A 20,701-nucleotide genomic window follows, 5' to 3' on the forward strand; every position below is an offset into this window, starting at 1 on the left:
TGTTTCCTTTACTAACACCGTTTTTGTTCCTTGAACCTGACCACAAATACGCAGAGTGGTTCCTTCCTTATTATATTATACCAAAGAAGTTGTGTGCAAGATGAAGAATGACAAGGTGAAGCAAGATGTCCCATAAATAACAAGACTTATAGCAGCATTTCGTTTTCTGTTGGAACAAAACTGCAACCGAACCACCGGATCTAACAACTACACTGAGGCTCTAAAGACTATACATAAAACATGAACGCTGTGCCCTCAGGGACGAAGAAAGGAATCAGAGAAAAATGTGATCCGCACAGCTCTGACAAGCAGTTCTCAAAAAGACCTTCTTGGCAACAGGTTTTATGATTTGTCTTTCCCTGACATGCTCTCAATAATGCAGGGGGCCCACCATGTTCGACATATGAATCATAAAACACAGCCAAGCTCGGCAGAAACTCACAAAACTTGATTTTAACTGTGGAAAGCCACAAAAATTGAGGGGTAATTTGTATAAAATCATATTTATGACATATACACTTTTCCATTTGGAGTGATTTTGCAGAATTAAGATAGCCTTGTTTTAAGATTCAAGATTCAAGAAAAATGTTTGTTATTCCAAAAGATTAAGGTACATGAGAGGAAACAAAACTAAGTACTGAGGTCCCGGTAAGCAGCAACGAAGTAGAACACGAATCTAAAAACTAAGCGGAAGCAACAATGAAATAAAACAATAAAACAACCTGTAAAAAATATTTTTAATTTAAGATCTTTTCTCCCCTGGTGAGATGAAGATCAAGATGAAGATGCATCACTGGAGGACTCCCAAACAAATATCAGTACAGAGAAAAAGCAACATATAAAAAAAGCAAGAGAACAACTGTGCAAACGTCTCCATGGAGTGGGAGATGGAATAAATCATCAGTGTTTTACTGTGTCAAATTGCAACAGAGACTATCAATGTTTGTGTGATGATTTGCATGAAGTTTTCACATTCAACTCCTAAATTGTACACAAAAATAAATTGACATTTATAAACAATGTGTGTTTTATCCGAGAAATCAAAGAGAAATGTCTGGAGGACGACAAATTCAACAGAGCCACTTGTTCCTTTGGGCATTTTATTGGTGTTCTCCTCTCTGAGTGTCCAGATAGATTCTCACAGGCTCAGAAACACACCAGAGTTTTTCCTGGGATGTGGCACCTTTGTAATTTCTATGTTTTCTAAAAGTGGGGTTGCTATGGCGATTGTTGTCTGGGCCTGAACCCTGTGTGGTGCCAACTCACTGAACAGTTCCTGTGTCATAGAAGAAAACATATATCTATTGTCTTTTTTTTCTCAACACCAATGAAATGTGTTATAAAATGATTTGGGTCCACAACAGAGAACACGTCTTTCGAGATTAGGTATGATCCAGGCATATCTGAGACCCTCAGCAAATCAAGACCACGACGAAAAGGAATTACATTTGAAATGTTCTTTATTGCTTTAATTTACATTAAACCAATCGGTTATTCAATCACAGGATGAACACATCATTGAGCTTGAATGAGACCTCTGAGGGTCTGCAATAACTGGAGCAGCTGAGTTAGCTGAAGGAGAGATTGGGTGTTGGTGTTGGTGTTGGTGGTGGAAGGTCGCCGATTCTGTTGGGGAAAAATGATAAAGAAGAAAAAAGTAAGCTATTTAAGCAGTTTATTCTCATATGTATTTGCATGTATTACTCTGTTCAAGTGAATAAAGTTATTGCAAAGTTTTTGTAGGATTGTAAATAAACTAAATACTGACCTCTTCACTTGAGCGTTTTTCAATCACATGGGCAGGTTTAGCCTTGAAAAGTAAGAGAAAAACATTTTGGTGAATTAACGCTGCGATCAAAGAGTTAAACTCCCAAAAGACGAAGAGCGTTTCTTACCAAAGAGCTGGAGACCAGCACCATGATGACAGCAAGAGCCACAATCTTCATTCCGAATGCCTGCATCTGAAAAAATAAAATCAGTTTGGCACGTGAAATGCAAAGATCCTACGTATTACCAATCATTGAAATGATCCTTACCTTTCTGAATGTTGGGTTCTCAGAGTTATTGAAAACAAGCAGTGCTGCGATGTTTGCTGACGGTGCAGAAGCAATATTTCAGAGTGGCCTATATAGTGTCCGTCAGCCAATCACAGATGATGTGACAACAGGCCATTTGTTTTGCAATGTGATGAAGCAGACAAACCAAAAAGTGTCCTCACATTTCCCTGAAACACGTTGTGTCGTCATCTCAAAATGATTTAAAGATTTAACATGTGTTTGTCTGCTCTTCTGGTTACATGCAACAACTAATGAATCATTCAAACAGCTGCAACCAAAGGAAGTCAAGTGTTTCCAGTTCTCAAGGGATTGAATGATGCACAAACAGATTGGATATCCATCATACGGATAATATTGACCCTAACCCCTGGGGTATGAAACAGACCCTACTACTACTAATACTACTACTACTACTACTACTACTACGACTACTACTACTACTATTCTCATTCTAATAGCTTCCTTCTATTGCTATTAGAGATCTGGGCTACCAGTTTCTTCTGGGTGTTTTCTCATTAGAAAGACCGAGCCATGGTCTAAACCAGGTTTCAAATTGTTGATTCAATGTTGATTCAATGTGAACGCTTGATTGTGTTCACATTGTTATTAAGGGAGCGACCCAAAGAGGTTTGTGTAGCTGCCTTCAGGCTCTGCTTGGACTCAGCAGTTCCTCCATATTTTCTCCAGAGGAGGTGCATGTGTAAACTGAAATGTCCAAGTGACACGCTCCACAGTTTTTACAAGCTTTATACCAGGAGACCAGGCAGATAAATCCAGGCGAAGTCGAAGTGTGAACACAGCAGGGGATCCCCCCCCTTGATTCACCGCGAGCGAGTGGGGGGGTTGATGACGCTTGATGAAAAAACCAAAAGAAAACAAATATCAAATACTTACTTGATTCGGCTGCAACACTGTTTACCCCTGTAACTCCAAAAGGGTTTTGTGGACTCAAACACTTCACCCACCACCTCCATCTGCATAGTGGTGAGTAGATAATAAGGGAATTTTCATTTTTGGGTGAACTTTCCCTTTAAGGCACGTTCAGTGAACTGCTGTTCCCTTAAACGTCTACAAGGATTCTCGTGTTAACAGGACAAGACATCCTGTTGGTGCCTCGCACACAGTCCAAGACAGTTTCCCCGTGTGAAGATACATTTCCACTTTAAATAACATTAAAATATATTCAGTTCCTTTTGTTTACTTTCCGTGCCCTGGAATCTCGTGTTAAATCCCTGAAGGAGTTTTGCAAACTGGCGTATTCAGATGTCATAAGAGGCTTTTTGTATCAAAGAGTTTGACCTCTTCCCAGTTGCTCTTGCAACAGCATGAGTGGCTTGAAATCCAAGCAATTTCTTCCTCATATCAAACTCAGCAGCAATCCCGCAAACAAAACCTGTCTTTGTCTGTTGTTTCATTGCAGGCCACAGAGAAAGACGGGGATTTTCAATGTATGTTTTTTCAGTAAAATCATTTTTGTGCAATATCAATTATCTTCTCTGCGACTGTTTGTTGAGACAAACTGACACCTTGGAACTATTTGATATTAATGACTCTTGAGACTGGTCTATTCGATCGCTGTGTCTCTCTCTGCTCTGCTTCAACAACAGAGTAATCATTTGTCCATTTCTCTTGTAAAGCACGAGACACCAGGTCCTCTTCTCTTGACAGCTTGTCAACAATGACACTTAAGAGTAACTGTGAGGTTAAAAGGTTACAATCACAAATCATCTGTGACAAGCGTCAAGCAACTGTGTAAAAAAAAAGAAAAGGAGATTCGCTGTAATGCCTTCCGAGAGAAATGGACGTTGTAGTAAAATCCAGCCAGTGTGACTTGATTGCAGGGTTAGAATCACAGGGATGAAACAGACCAACATCAATGTGTCATGCTGCTGAATTGGATGAAATGCAAACTGTGAGTATAAGAAGCAGAGAAAGTGAAATAGTCCTGAACTTTTATCTCAAAGAACCGTTGCAAAGAATGAAGTGCAAAGCAAACAATTTTACCTGTGAAACAACAGACCCAACAAAAACAACAACAACCAGCTGTATTTGTGAGGGATCACTGTTTCACATGAGGGAAGAATTTCTGTCTTCAAGTCAATGCTGCAGCAAGGGCAACTGGAAAAGGGCTTACATTGAGTACATGATAACAGAACATCAAAACTCCTGCACGCCTGAGGCAAGATGTTTGAAAACATGAACAGTAAACATTAGAACAGGAACATATTTGCATGTTGTTTAATGTTTAACCACAACGTGACCTAATTAAGATCCAAAACAGGGACAAGATCGAACCCAAGTACAACCTCCCTCTCGTTTTAAAAGCTCCCAAAGCTCAGTTCTGACACTGACCCCAACCTGAAGAAGTCGTCGTCACTTCCAGTCATCGCATCAGAGAGGTCAGTGTGATGTGTGTTCAGGAGTTTTGTATTGTGTTACTTTTACCACTTGAGACTGTTACTAGTGATGAATGATAAATGTACAATGGGAAAAATGATCAAACACAACGTTTGAATCAAATCATTTGATAATTTATGACTTTTTTACATTTCACTTCCATTTTTATTGACCCATTTGTGTACTTGATGTACTTTTATTCCCTATTTATATCTATTTATACTTTTCTTTACCTCCAGCCCTCATAGTAACCTGCACTTGTTATCCAGTTCCCAAAGATAAAAATATTACTTTGAAAGTTTGTTGAAGTTGCCAGTTTCTAAATCTGGTTTGAAATACTTGCATATTCATGAGTACTTTTTAAAGAAGAATTCTGCTTCTAGGTGTCCAATGTTTGCTGTTTTTTGATTTAGTTTGTAAACTCATGTGTTGGGATTTGCAGACTTCATTTTCCTCAGCTCCTTCCTCCCACTGCAGCCTCTTAGCTAAAGTTGGTGACAACTCGTCACAGTCGCATTCTATGGGTGAAGATGAAATTAAAATACTTTAAAGTGAAATAGCTGCTTGCACAATATTCAAACTATGACTTTACTGTTTTCTCAATAACTTAAAAAATTAAGTGTTAAGTTAACACTTTTTTGTTAATGTTCAAAATGTTCAGAGGTTTCCTTAATGTTTCTAAAACAGTTTTTTCAGAAAACAAACACATTAAGTCATCATCTTTTCCATGTATGAACTTTTATCTAGCAGATTCTACACAGAAAAAAGGGACTTGATCCAGTTGTTTTTCTTGCGCCAGTGTGGAAACACATCAGAAATCATTGGACTTCCTTCACTGATCGATCTCTGCTGATCAGATCTATGTAGTGGGAGCAACAGTTGTAGTTGTAGGTAGTGGCTTGTTGGAGTTGTAGTCGGGTGGTGGCTGCAGTTGTAGCTAGAAGGCAGCTGTGAAGGCAGCTGTAGTTTGCTGCTGAGGATGGCGAGATGAGCGACCCATCAAGCTGAAGTCATCGGAGCCGGGCTCCAGGCTGATTCCGCTTTGAGGAAATGAGAAACATTCATGGTCAGTTATGAAGCAGGGATTTTCCAAAGACTTTACGAACGTCCAGAGGACGGAGAGGACACTCACCTCGCCGGAGTCTGGAGGAAGAGGACGAATCAGGAGCGGGGCGACTGCAGATGGGGTTCTGTAAAAATGTAACAGTTAAACGTTGGATCGTAGTATTGCAATAGGAATAATTGATATTAATATAAGATCGCTTCTCTCACCGGTTTAGCCAGAGTGGAGACTCTGTGGAGGCACCCAGAACAAGCAATTTACTTCAGCATGGTTCCAGTAGATCCCATATCTGTAGGAAAACAAGAAATGCACTCAAACTTTCATCAGCATCCCACCGAAGTTAACACAGGGAATAAAGGAAAATCATATCAGCAACTTAATTAATAATAAATTTGTTACCGTTTCAAGTCTTCTGAACTTCAGTGGACTGTGTCTCAGTTGGCTGAGGAGGTTGTGGTAGTAGATGTTGACTGTGGAGCTTCTCTTATATACGAACACAGGAGCAGATGTTTTGTCATTTACACAAACAGAAACATTGTTGGGAAATTGCAATTATTAAGACATTTTCCTCCCCAAGATTTCAAGGTGAGGCCAGTCTGGAACCACACCTGCACCATGACACATGCAACATGCATTAAATAGCTCCCATCACAAATAAATATGAATGTGTATTGCATGGATCAAATCAAATGGATGATTTATCACTTACAGTACATCTTTGATTATCGACCCATTTTTCAACTCGTATGTTCTTTCATCAACCCCATTTTTAGTTACTTCCACACTTATATAATTCCCAGAGATACAAATCTGAAGTTGTCAAAAGTATATTGATTTTGTCTTTGTCCAAAAAATATAATGAAATAATGTATTTCGGGATAATCTTTAAAACTGGTCCATTGCTTGTTCTAGACTCTTGGAGCTGATCTCAGTAGAGGTTAGAAACTTGATTGAAATTCCAGATCTCCTGACTCTAGTGTCTATTTTAAAACTACAACAGTTTGATTTATCAACAACTGAAGTCAGGTATTGATATGCTGACATTTTGTTTCTCAGCTCCTTCTCGATCCCCGTCAGCTTCACAGTCACACTAATGGGTGAAAAGAAATCTTTACTACTACTACTACTATTTTCATTCTAATAGCTTCCTTCTATTAGATATCTGGGCTACCAGTATCTTCTGGGTATGTTTTCTCATTAGAAAGACCGAGCCATGGTTCAAACCGGGTTCATGTCTTTGTTAATTGTTGACATGTGGTTCACATTGTAATTAAGGAGCGGCTCCAAAGAGGTTTGTGTAGCTGCTTTCAGACATGCATGGACTCTGGGCTGCTCCTCCGTATTTTCTCCAGAGGAGGTGCATGTAAACACAGATCCAAGTGAGACGCCCACAGTTTGTACAGACTTTATACCAGGAGACCAGGCAGATAAACCAGGCAAAGTCGAGGTGTGAACACAGCAGGATCCCCCCTTGATTCACCGCGAGTGAGGGTGGGGTGGGGTGTTGATGACGCTTCTAACACGCGACAGACGCAAAATGAAAAAGACAAAAGAAAACAAATATCAAAGCAGGAAGAGCCAATGTAGAAGACACAGACTTAAGATGTCAGAGAGTTTTTGGTGATAAGAGCTGACGATTTGGGTCTCACGGTTCTGTAAAAAAATCACATTATTCCACAGCTGAGATAATACGTCACCTCCCTTTCTCTGTCTGCTGCACCCGGCTGCTCCACCTGTCTCCTGAATAATGTGTAAACTCTACAGCTAATTCTTCCGATTTTAGCCGATCATGTCTGAAAACTGGGCTTATGACATACGTCCAGTTGTCATCATTTACTTGGGCTGCATCTATGACTGGTTTGTAGGACGGGTGTGTGTATGATGTCGAGGTGTTGACAGTTCGGCTATTGTTTCCCGTGTGAAAAATGAACATGCACTTTAAATAACATTAAACATATTCAGTTCCTTTGTTTACTTTCCGTGCCCTGAATCTCGTGGTTAAATCCCTGAAGGAGTTTTTGCAAACTGGCGTATTCAGATGTCATGAAGAGGCTTTTGTATCAAAGAGTTTGACTCTTCCCAGTTGCCTTAACAGCATGAGTGGCTTGAAATCCAAGCAATTTCTTCCTCATCAAACTCAGCAGTAATCCCACAACTAAAACTGAGTTGTGCAGAATTTGTCTATTGTTTCATTGCAGGCCACAGAGAAAGACGGGATTTTCAACCTATGTTGGTGTTTTTTCAGTAAAATCATTTTTGTAATATCAACAATCTTTCTCTGCGACTGTTTGCTGAGACAAACTGACACCTTGAAACTATTTGACTCTGTCTGGTGCTGCCAGCTCTGCAGCAACACCAGGGCACTATATTAATGACTCTTGGAGACTGGTCTATTCGATCGCTGTGTCTCTCTCTCTGCTCTGCTTCACCACAGAGTAATCATTTGTCCATTTCTCTTGTAAAGCACGAGACACCAGGTCCTCTTCTGCTTCTGACAGCTTTGTCAACAATGACACTTAAGAGTAACTGTGAGGTTAAAAGGTTACAATCATTAAATCATCTGTGACAAGCGTCGCAACTGTCACAAAAGAAAAGGAGATTCGCTGTATTGTCTTCCGAGAGAAATGGACGAATGATTATTTTGTTGTAGTAAAATCCAGCCAGTGTGACTTGTTTGCAGGGTTAGAATCACAGGATGAAACAGACCAACATCAATGTGTCATGCTAAATTGATGAATGCAAACTGTGAGTATAAGTACAGAGAAAGTGAAATGTCCTGATCTTTTATCTCAAAGAACTGTTGCAAAGAATGAAGTACACATTTGTGAACTTGTTTTTATTTTTTGTTTCATGTACTTATTACCTATTTGTACCTATTTATACTTTTCTTTACGTCCACTCCTCGTAGTAACCTGCAATTTGTAATCCAGTTCCAAAGATAAAAATATTACTTTGGAAAGTCAAGAGTTTTCACAATGGTCCAGTTTCTAAATCTGGTTTGAAATACTTGCATATTCAGGAGTACTTTTTAAAGAAGAATTCTGCTTCTAGGTGTCCAATGTTTGCTGTTTTTGATTTAGTTTGTAAACTCATGTGTTGATTTGCAGACTTTATTTTTCTCAGCTCCTTCCCCCGACTGCAGCCTTCAGCTAAAGCTGGTGACAACCGTCACAGTCGTACTTATGGGTGAAGATGAAATTAAAAATACTTTCAAGTGAAATAGCTGCTTGCAACAATATTCAAACTATGACTTTACTGTTTTCCTACTGTAACTTAAAATTAAGTGTTAAGTTAACACTTTTGTTAATGTTCAAAATGTTCAGAGGTTTCCTTTAATGTTTCTAAAACAGTTTTTTCAGAAAAAACAAAACACATTAAGTCATCATCTTTCCATGTATGAACTTTATTCAGCAGGATTCTACACAGAAAACAGGGATTTGGATCCAGTTGTTTTTTCTTGCGCCAGGAACACATCAGAAATCATTGACTCTTCACTGGATCGATCTCTGCTGACTGGGATCTATGTAGTGGGAGCAACAGTTGTAGTTGTAGGTGTAGTGGTTGTTGGAGTTGTAGTAGTGGTGGTGGCTGCAGTTGTAGTTGGGCAGAAGGTAGGCCAGAAGTTGCAGCTGTAGTTTGCTGCTGGAGGATGGCAAGGATGAGCTTAACCCACTCGGCTGAAGACATCGTGAGCCGCTCCAGGCTGATTCCGCTGAGGAAAATGAGAAACATTCATGGTCAGTTATGAAGCAGGGGATTTTCCAAAGACTTTACATGAACGGTCCAGAGGACGGAGAGGACACTCACTCGCCGGAGTCTGAGGAAGAGGACTAATAAGAGCGGGCGACTCGTGAGCGGGGTTCTGTAAAATGTAACAGTTAAACGCTGATCGTAGCATTAAAATAGAATAATTGATATTAAATATAAGATCGTTCACTCACCGGTTTAAAGCAGAGTGAGACTCAGGAGGCAATCTTGAGAACAAGCACGACCTTCAGCATGGTTCCAGTGATCATATCTGTAGGAAACAAGAAATGCACTCAAACTTTCATCAGCATCCCACCGAGTTAACACAGGGAATAAAGGAAAATCATATCATCAACTTAATTAATAATAAATTTGTTACCGTCAAGTCTTCTGGAATCCCAGTGGACTGTGTCTCAGTTGGTTGAGGTTGTGGTAGTGATGTGGGACTGTGGAGCTTCTCTTATATACGAACACAGGAGCAGATGTTTTGTCATTTACACAAACAGAAACATTGTTGGGAAAATTGCAATTATTAAGACATTTTCCCGCATTTCAAGGTGTGAGGCCAGTCTGGAACCACACCTGCACCATGACACATGCAACATGCATTAAATAGTTCCCATCACAAATAAATATGAATGTATTGCATGGATCAAATCAAATGATGATTTATCACTTACAGTACATCTTTGATTATCGACCCATTTTTCAACTCGTGATGTTCTTCATCAACCCCATTTTCAGTTACTTCCACACTTATAGCAATATAATGAACAATGTATTTCGGGATAATCTTTAAAACTGGTCCATTGTTTGTTCTAGACTTGGAGCTGATCTCAGTAGAGGTTAGAAACTTGATTGAAATTCCAGAGCTCCTGACTTATGTTCATTTTAAAACTACAACAGTTTTGATTTATCAACAACTGGAAGCTCGTATTGGATATGCTGACATTTTATTTCAGTCTTTCCGATCCCCGTCAGCTTCACAGTCACACTAATGGGTGAAAAGAAATCTACTACTACTACTACTATTTTCATTCTAATAGCTTCCTTCTATTAGAGATCTGGGCTACCAGTATCTTCTGGGTAAGTCATTAGAAAGACTGAGCCATGGTCTAAACCGGGGTTCATGTCTTTGTTAATTGTTTAGAAATGATTGGGTCTCACATTGTAATTAAGGAGCCACCCAAAGAGGTTTGTGTAGCTGCTTTCAGACATGCATGGACTCTGCCGCCTTCCGTATTTTCTCTCCAGAGGAGGCATGTGTAAACACAGATGTCCAAGTGAGACGCTCCACAGTTTGTACAGACTTTATACCAGGAGACCAGCAGATAAATCCAGGCAAAGTCGAGGTGTGAACACAGCAGGATCCCCCTTGATTCACTGCGAGCGAGTGGGGGGAGGGGGGGGTTGATGACGCTCTAACACGCGACAGACGCAAAATGAAAAGACAAAAGAAAACAAATATCAAAGCAGTGAAGCACACGAGAACACACCGATCAAGATGTCAGGAGAGTTTTTGGTGATAAGAGCGACGACGGTCTCACGGTTCTGTAAAAATCACATTATCTCCACAGCTGAGATAATACGTCACCTCCTTTCTCTGTCTGCTGCACCCGGCTGCTCCACCTGTCTCCTGAATAATGTGTAAACTCTACAGCTAATTTTTTCCGATTTTAGCCGATCATGTCTGAAACGGCTTATGACATACGCTCCAGTTGTCAATACTTACTTGGGCTGCATCTATGACTGGTTTGTAGACAGGGTGTGTGTATGATGTCGAGGTGTTGACAGTTCGGCTATTGTTTCCGTGTGAAATGAACATGCACTTTAAAATAACATTAAAATATATTCAGTTCCTTTTGTTTACTTCCGTGCCCTGAATCTCGTGGTTAAATCCCTGAAGGAGTTTTGCAAACTGGCGTATTCAGATGTCATAACAGGCTTTCTGTATCGTGAGTTTGACCTCTTCCCAGTTGCTCTGTAACAGCATGAGTGACTTGAAATCCAAGCAATTTCTTCCTCATATCAAACTCAGCAGTAATCCCACAAACTAAAACTGAGTTAGCAGAATTTGTCTATTGTTTCATTGCAGGCCACAGAGAAAGACGGGATTTTCAACCTATGTTGGTGTTTTTCAGTAAAATCATTTTTGTGCAATATCAACAATCTTCTGCGACTGTTTGTTGAGACAAACTGACACCTTGAAACTATTTGACTCTGTCTGGTGCTAACAGCTCTGCAGCAACACCAGGGCACCATATTAATGACTTCTTGAGACTGGTCTATTCGATCACAGTCTCTCTGCTCTGCTTCAACTACAGAGCAATCATTTGTCCATTTCTCTTGTAAAAGCACGACACCAGGTCCTCTTCTCTTTGACAGCTTGTCAACAATGACACTTAAGAGTAACTGGGAGGTTAAAAGGTTACAATCATTAAATCATCTGTGACAAGTGTCAAGCAACTGTCACAAAAAGAAAAGGAGATTCGCTGTATTGTCTTCCGAGAGAAATGGATGAATGATTATTTTGTTGTAGTAAAATCCAGCCAGTGTGACTTGTTTGCAGGGTTAGAATCACAGGGATGAAACAGACCAACATCAATGTGTCATGCTGCTAATTGGATGAAATGCAACTGTGAGTATAAGAAGCAGAGAAAGGAAATAGTCCTGAACTTTTATCTCAAAGAACTGTTATAAAGAATGAAGTACACATTTGTGAACTTGTTTTTATTTTTGTTTTGATGTACTTTATTACCTATTTGTACCTATTTCTTATACTTTTCTTTACGTCCACCCCGTAGTAACCTGCACTTGTAATCCAGTTTCACAGATACAAATATTACTTTGAAAGTCAAGAGTTTTCACAATGGTCCAGTTTCTAAATCTGTTTGAAATACTTGCATATTCAGGAGTACTTTAAAGAAGAATTTGCTTCTCTAGGTGTCCAATGTTTGCTGTTTTTGATTTAGTTTGTAAACTCAAGCGTGTTGATTTGCAGACTTCATTTTTCCTCAGCTCCTTCCTCCGACTGCAGCCTTCAGCTGTTGGTGACAACCGTCACAGTCGTGATTTATGGGTGAAGATGAAATTAAAATACTTTCAAGTGAAATAGCTGCTTGCAACAATATTCAAACTATGACTTTACTGTTTTCCTACTGTAACTTAAAATTAAGTGTTAAGTTAATACTTTTTGTTAATGTTCAAAATGTTCAGAGGTTTTAATGTTTCTAAAACTGTTTTTCAGAAAACAAAACACATTAAGTCATCATCTTTTCCATGTATGAACTTTTTATTCAGCAGATTCTACAGAAAACAGGGATTTGGATCCGGTTGTTTTTTCTTGCGCCAGTGTGGAAACACATCAGAAATCATTGGACTTCCTTCTCACTGATCGATCTCTGCCGATCAGATCTATGGTGGGAGCAACAGTTGTAGTTGTAGGTGTAGTGGTTGTTGAGCAGTCGTGGTGGTGGCTGCAGTTGTAGTTGTAGTTGCAGCTGTAGTTGCAGCTGTAGTTTGCTGCTGAGGATGGTGGCGAGATGAGCTTAACCCACTCGGGCTGAAGTCATCGCGGGAGCCGGCTCCAGGCTGATTCCGCTTTGAGAAAATGAGAAACAGTCATGGTCAGTTATGAAGCTGGGGATTTTCCAGACTTTTACATGAACGTGTCCAGAGGACGGAGAGGGACACTCACCCGCCGGAGTTCGGAGGAAGAGGACGAATCAGAGCGGGCGACTGTGATGGGGTTCTGTAAAAATTCAACAGTTAAACGTTGGATCGTAGCACAAAATAGGAATAATTGATATTAACATAAGATCGCTTCTCTCACCGGTTTAGCCAGAGTGAGACTCAGAGGCACCCGAGAACAAGCACGACTTCAGCATGGTTCCAGTGATCATATCTGTAGGGAAAATAAGAAATACACTCAGACTTTCATCAGCATCCCACCGAGTTAACAACACAGAGAATAAAGGAAAAATCATATCGTCAACTTAATTAATAATAAATTTGTTACCGTCAAGTCTTCTGAACTTCTTGGTGGACTGTGTCTCAGTTGGTTGAGGAGGTTGTGGTAGTGATGTTGGACTGTGGAGCTTATATACGAACACAGGAGCAGATGTTTTGTCATTTACACAAACAGAAACATTGTTGGGAAATTGCAATTATTAAGACATTTTCCTCCTCCGCATTTCAAGGTGAGGCCAGTCTGGAACCACACCTGCACCATGACACATGCAACATGCATTAAATAGCTCCCATCACAAATAAATATGAATGTGTATTGCATGGATCAAATCAAATGATGATATATCACTTACAGTACATCCATGATTATCGACCCATTTTTTAACTCATATGTTCTTTCATCAACCCCATTTTTAGTTAGTTACACCCTTTTATTGCAGGCTGCACTGATTATATAAGTTAGTATATTGATTTTGTCTTTTTCCCAAAAATATGATGAAATAATGTATTTCGGGGATAATCTTTCAACTGGCTTGTTCTAGACTTGGAGCTGATCTCAGTAGAGGTTAGACACTTGATTGAAATTCCAGAGCTCCTGACTCTAGTGTTCATTTTAAAACTACAACAGTTTTGATTTATCAACAACTGGAAGCTCAGCTGATATGCTGACATTTGTTTCCTCAGCTCCTTCCTCGATCCCCCCGTCAGCTTCACAGTCACACTAATGGGGGAAAAGAAATCTTTACTACTACTACTACTATTCTCATTCTAATAGCTTCCTTCATTACTAGAGATCGGGGCTGTAAGCCAGTATCTTCTGGGTGTTTTCTCATTAGGAAAGACCAGCCATGCACTAAAACCAGGTTCATGTCTTTGTTAATTGTTGACATGTGGGTTCACATTGTAATTAAGGAGCGACTCCAAAGAGGTTTGTGTAGCTGCTTTCAGACATGCATGGACTCTGCCGCTCCTCCGTATTCTCTCCAGAGGAGGTGCATGTAAACTCAAATGTCCAGGTGAGACGCCTCCACAGTTTGTACAGACTTCATACCAGGAGACCAGGCAGCAACTAGAGAGGTCGAGGTGTGAACACAGCAGGATCCCCTTGATTCACTCTAAGGAAGCAGGGGGTGTTGATGACGCTTTCAACACGCGACAGACGCAAAATGAAAAAAAAAAGACAAAAGAAAACAAATATCAAAGCAGTGACGCACACGTAGAACACACCGACGAAGATGTCAGGAGAGTTTGGTGATAAGAGCTGACGACGGTCTCACGGTTCTGTAAAAAAATCACATTATCTCCACAGCTGAGATAATACGCTGCACTTCCTTTCTCTGTCTGCTGCACCCGGCTGCTCCACCTGTCTCTGAATAATGTGTAAACTCTACAGCTAATTCTTTTCCGATTTTAGCCGATCATGTCTGAAAACGGCTTATACATACGTCCAGTTGTCATCATTTACTTGGGCTGCATCTATGACTGGGTTTGTAGACGGTGTGTGTATGATGTCGAGGTGTTGACAGTTCGGCTTTTGTTTCCCCCGTGTGAAAATGAACATGCACTTTAAATAACATTAAAATATATTCAGTTCCTTTTGTTTACCTTCCGTGCCCTGGAATCTCGTGTTAAATCCCCTGAAGGAGTTTTGCAAACTGACGCATTCAGATGTCATAAGAGGCTTTTGTATCAAAGAGTTTGACCTCTTCCCAGTTGCTCTGCAACAGCATGAGTGGCATGAAATCCAAGCAATTTCTTCCTCATATCAAACCTGGCAGTAATCCCACAAACTAAAACTGAGTTGTGCAGAATTTGTTCATTGTTTCCATTGCAGGCCACAGAGAAAACGGGGATATTCAACCTATGTTGGTGTTTTTTCAGTAAAATCATTTTTGTGCAATATCAACAATCTTCTTCTGCGACTGTTTGTTGAGACAAACTGACACCTTGAAACTATTTGACTTCAAGTCTGGTGCTAACAGCTCTGCAGCAACACCAGGGCACCATATTAATGACTCTGAGACTGGTCTATTCGATCGCTGTGTCTCTCTGCTCTGCTTCATCCACAGAGTAATCATTTGTCCATTTCTCTTGTAAAGACGAGACACCAGGTCCTCTTCTCTTGACAGCTTGTCAACAATGACACTTAAGAGTAACTGTGAGGTTAAAAGGTTACAATCATTGGAATCATCTGTGACAAGCGCTAAGCAACTGTCACAAAAAGAAAAGGAGATTCGCTGTATTGTCTTCCGAGAGAAATGGACGAATGATTATTTTGTTGTAGTAAAATCCAGCCAGTGTGACTTGTTTGCAGGGTTAGAATCACAGGGATGAAACAGACCAACATCAATGTGTCATGCTGCTAAATTGGATGAAATGCAAAAACTGTGAGTATAAGAAGCAGAGAAAGTGAAATAGTCCTGAACTTTATCTCAAAGAACCGTTATAAAGAATGAAGTACACATTTGTGAACTTGTTTTTATTTTTTGTTTTGATGTACTTATTACCTATTTGTACTTATTTATACTTTTACGTCCACCCCTCGTAGTAACCTGCACTTGTAATCCAGTTCTAACATATAAAAATATTACTTTGAAAGTCAAGAGTTTTCACAATGGTCCAGTTTAAATCTGGTTTGGAATACTTGCATATTCATGAGTACTTTTAAAGAAGAATTCTGCTTCTAGTGTCCAATGTTTGCTGTTTTTTGATTTAGTTTGTAAACTCATGTGTTGATTTGCAGACTTCATTTTTCCTCAGCTCCTTCCTCCGACTGCAGCCTTCAGCTAAAGCTGGTGACAAACTCGTCACAGTCGTACTTATGGGTGAAGATGAAATTAGAAATACTTTAAAGTGAAATAGCTGCTTGCAACAATATTCAAACTGTGACTTTACTGTTTCGTACTGTACTTAAAATTAATGTTGTTACTACTTTTGTTAATGTTCAAATGTTCAGAGGTTTCCTTAATACCAAAACAGTTTTTTCAGAAAACAAAAACACATTAAGTCATCATCTTTCCATGTAAATGAACTTTATTCAGCAGATTCTACACAGAAAAAAAGGGATTTGATCCAGTTGTTTTTCTTGCGCTCAGTGTGGAACACATCAGAAATCATTGACTTCCTTCACTGATCGATCTCTGCTGATCAGATCTATGTAGTGGGAGCAACAGTTGTAGTTGTAGGTGTAGTGGTTGTTGGAGTTGTAGCCGTGGTGGTGGCTGCAGCTGTAGTTGTAGTTGCAGCTGTAGTTGCAGCTGTAGTTTGCTGCTGGAGGATGGCGAGGATGAGCTTGACCCACTCGCCTGAAGTCATCGCGGAGCCGGCTCCAGGCTGATTCCGCTTGAGGAAAATGAGAAACATTCATGGTCAGTTATGAAGCAGGGGATTTTCCAAAGACTTTTACATGAATCTGTCCAGAGGACGGAGAGGACACTCACCTCGGGGCCGGAGTCTGAGGAAGAGGACGAATCAGAGCGGCGACCAGAGTGGGTTCTGTAAAATTCAACAGTTAAACGTTGGATCGTAGCATAAAAATAGGAATAATTGATATTAAATATAAGATCGCTCACTCACCGGGTTTAGCCAGAGTGACTCCAGGAGGCACCCGAGAACAAGCACGACCTTCAGCATGGTTCCAGTGATCAAGTATCTGTAGGAAAATAAGAAATACACCTAGACTTTCATCAGCATTCCACCTGAGTTAACACAGAGAATAAAGGAAAATCATATCATCAACTTAATTAATAATAAAGTTATTACCGTCAAGTCTTCTGAACTTCAGTGGACTGTGTCTCAGTTGGTTGAGGAGGTTGTGGTAGTGATGTGGGACTGTGAGCTTCTTATATACACGAATACAGGAGCAGATGTTTTGTCATTTACACAAACAGAAACATTGTTGGGAAATTGTAATTATTTAGAAATCTTTCGCTCCACTCACATTTCAAGGTGTGAGGCCAGTCTGGAACCACACCTGCACCATGACACATGCAACATGCATTAAATAGCTCCTATCACAAATAAATATGAATGTGTATTGCATGGATCAAATCAAATGATGATTTATCACTTACAGTACATCTTTGATTATTTGACCCATTTTTCAACTCGTATGTTCTTTTCATCAACCCCATTTTCAGTTACTTCCACACTTATATATAATTCCTGGTGAGATACAAATCTGAAGTTGTCAAAAGTATATTGATTTTCTTGTCCAAAAAAATATAATAAAATAATGTATTTCGGGATAATCTTTAAAACTGGTCCATTGCTTGTTCTAGACTTGGAGCTGATCTCAGTAGAGGTTAGAAACTTCGATTGAAATTCCAGAGCTCCTGACTCTAGTGTTCATTTTAAAACTACAACAGTTTTGATTTATCAACAACTGGAAGCTCGTGTATTGATATGCTGACATTTTGTTTCTCAGTTCCTTCTCGATCCCCGTCAAATACAGTCACACTAATGGGTGAAAAGAAATCTCTTACTACTACTTTACTACTATTCTCATTCTAATAGCCTTCTTCTATTAGAGATCTGGGCTAATGTATCTTCTGGGTGTTTTCTCATTAGAAAGACCGAGCCATGGTCTAAACTAGGGTTCATGTCTTTGTTAATTGTTGACATGTGGGTTCACATTGTAATTAAGGGAGCTTTACTCAAAGAGGTTTGTGTAGCTGCTTTCAGACATGCATGGACTCTGGGCCGCTCCTCCGTATTTTCTCCAGAGGAGGCATGTGTAAACTCAAATGTCCAAGGAGACGCTCCACAGTTTGTCCAGACTTTATACCAGGAGACCAGGTAGATAAATCCAGGAGAGGTCGAGGTGTGAACACAGCAGGGATCCCCCCTGATTCACCGCGAGCGAGGGGGGGTTGGATGACGCTTCTAACACGCGACAGACACAAAAATGAAAAAGACAAAAGAATACAAATATCAAAGCAGTGAAGCACACGTAGAACACACAGACGAAGATGTCAGGAGAGTTTTTGGTGATAAGAGCTGACGACGGTCTCACGGTTCTGTAAAAGAATCACATTATCTCCACAGCTGAGATAATACGCCACCTCCTTTCTGTCCGCTGCACCCGGCTGCTCCACCCTGTCTCCTTCTGAATAATGTGTAAACTCTACAGCTAATTTTTCCGATTTTAGCCGACATCATGTCTGAAAACGGCCATGATATACGCTCCAGTTGTCATCATTTACTTGGGCTGCATCTATGACTGGTTTGTAGGACGGTGTGTATGATGTCGAGGTGTTGACAGTTCGCTATTGTTTCGTGAAATGAACTTGCACTTTAAATAACATTAAAATATATTCAGTTCCTTTTGTTTATCGCGGCCCTGGAATCTCGTGTTAAATCCCTGAAGGAGTTTTGCAACCAAGGATTCAGATGTCATAAGAGGCTTTTTTGTAACAAAGAGTTTGACCTCTTCCCAGTTGCTCTGCACAGCATGAGTGGCTTGAAATCCAAGCAATTTCTTCCTCATATCAACCCAGCAGTAATCCCACAAACTAAAACTGAGTTGTGTAGAATTTGTCTGTTGTTCTCATTGCAGGCCACAGAGAAAGACGGGATTTTCAACCTATGTTGGTGTTTTTCAAAATCATTTTTGTGCAATATCAACAATCTTCTTCAAGTGACTGTCTTGTTGAGACAAACTGACACCTTGAAACTATTTGACTCTGTCTGGTGCCAACAGCCTGCAGCAACACCAGGGCACTATACACGACTCTGAGACTGGTCTATTCGATCGCTGTGTCTCTCTCTGCTCTGCTTCAACTACAGAGTAATCATTTGTCCATTTCTCTTGTAAAGCACGAGACACCAGGTCCTCTTTCTCTTGACAGCTTGTCAACAATGACACTTAAGAGTAACTGTGAGGTTAAAAGGTTACAATCACAAATCATCTGGTGACAAGCGGGCCAAGCAACTGTCATAAAAAGAAAGGAGATTCGCTGCATTGCCTTCCCAGAGAAATGGACGAATGATTATTTTGCTGTGGCAAAATCCAGCCAGTGTGACTTGTTTGCAGGGTTAGAATCACAGGATGAAACAGACCAACATCAATGTGTCATGCCACAACTGATGAAATGCAAACTGTGAGTATAAGAAGCAGAGAAAGTGAAATAGTCCTGAACTTTTATCTCAAAGAACCGTTGCAAAGAATGAAGTACACACATTTGTGAACTTGTTTTTATTTTTTTGTTTTGATGTACTTTTTATTACCTATTTGTACCTATTTATACTTTCTTTTTACGTCCACCCTCGTAGTAACCTGCACTTGTAATCCAGTTTCAATAGATAAAATATTACTTGAAAGTCAAGAGCCACAATGGTCCAGTTTCTAAATCTGGTTTGAAATACTTGCATATTCAGGGAGTACTTTTAAAGAAGAATTGCTTCTAGGTGTCCAATGTTTGCTGTTTTTGATTTAGTTTGTAAACTCATGTGTTGATTTGCAGACTTATATTTTTTCCAGCTCCTTCCTCCGACTGCAGCCTTCAGCTAAAGCTGGTGACAACTCATTGCTAAGTCGTGATTTCTATGGGTGAAGATGAAATTAAAAATACTTTCAAGTGAAACAGCTGCTTGCAACAATATTCAAACTATGACTTTACTGTTTTCCCTTACTGTAACTTAAAATTAAGTGTTGTCATCACTTTTGCTAATGTTCAAAATGTTCAGAGGTTTCCTTAATGTTTCTAAAACTGTTTTTTCAGAAAACAAACACATTAAGTCATCATCTTTCCATGTATGAACTTTATTCAGCAGATTCTACAAACAGGGATTTGATCCAGTTGTTTTTTCTGCGCTCAGTGTGGAAACACATCAGAAATCATTGGACTTCCTTCACTGATCGATCTCTGCTGATCAGATCTATGTAGTGGGAGCAACAGTTGTAGTTGTAGGTGTAGTGGTTGTTGGAGTTGTAGTCGTGGGTGGTGGCTGCAGTTGTAGGCTGTAGTTGCAGCTGTAGTTGCAGCTGTGTGGTTTGCTGCTGAGGATGGCAAGGATGAGCTTGACTCACTGGCTGAAGTCATCGTGAGCCGGTTCCCAGGTTGATTCCGCTTGAGGAAATGAGGTCAGTCATGGTCAGTTATGAAGCTGGGGATTTTCCAAAGACTTTACATGAACGGTCCAGAGGACGGAGAGGACACTCACCTCGCCGGAGTTCGAGGAAGAGGACGAATCAGAGCGGGCGAATTGTGAGGGGGTTCTGTAAAAATGTAACAGCAAACGTTGATCGTGAGCATAAAAATAGGAATAATTGATATTAAATATAAGATCACCACTCACCGGTTTAGCCAGAGTGAGATTCTCAGGAGGCACCCAGAACAAGCACGACCTTCAGCATGGTTCCAGTGATCATATCTGTAGGAAAACAAGAAATGCACTCAAATCCTCATCAGCATCCCACCGAGTTAACACAGGGAATAAAGGAAAATCATATCATCAACTAATTAAT

This window comes from Hippoglossus stenolepis, chromosome 2 (genome assembly GCF_022539355.2).
Source record: "Hippoglossus stenolepis isolate QCI-W04-F060 chromosome 2, HSTE1.2, whole genome shotgun sequence".
In the NCBI taxonomy this organism is placed as follows: Eukaryota; Metazoa; Chordata; class Actinopteri; order Pleuronectiformes; family Pleuronectidae; genus Hippoglossus; species Hippoglossus stenolepis.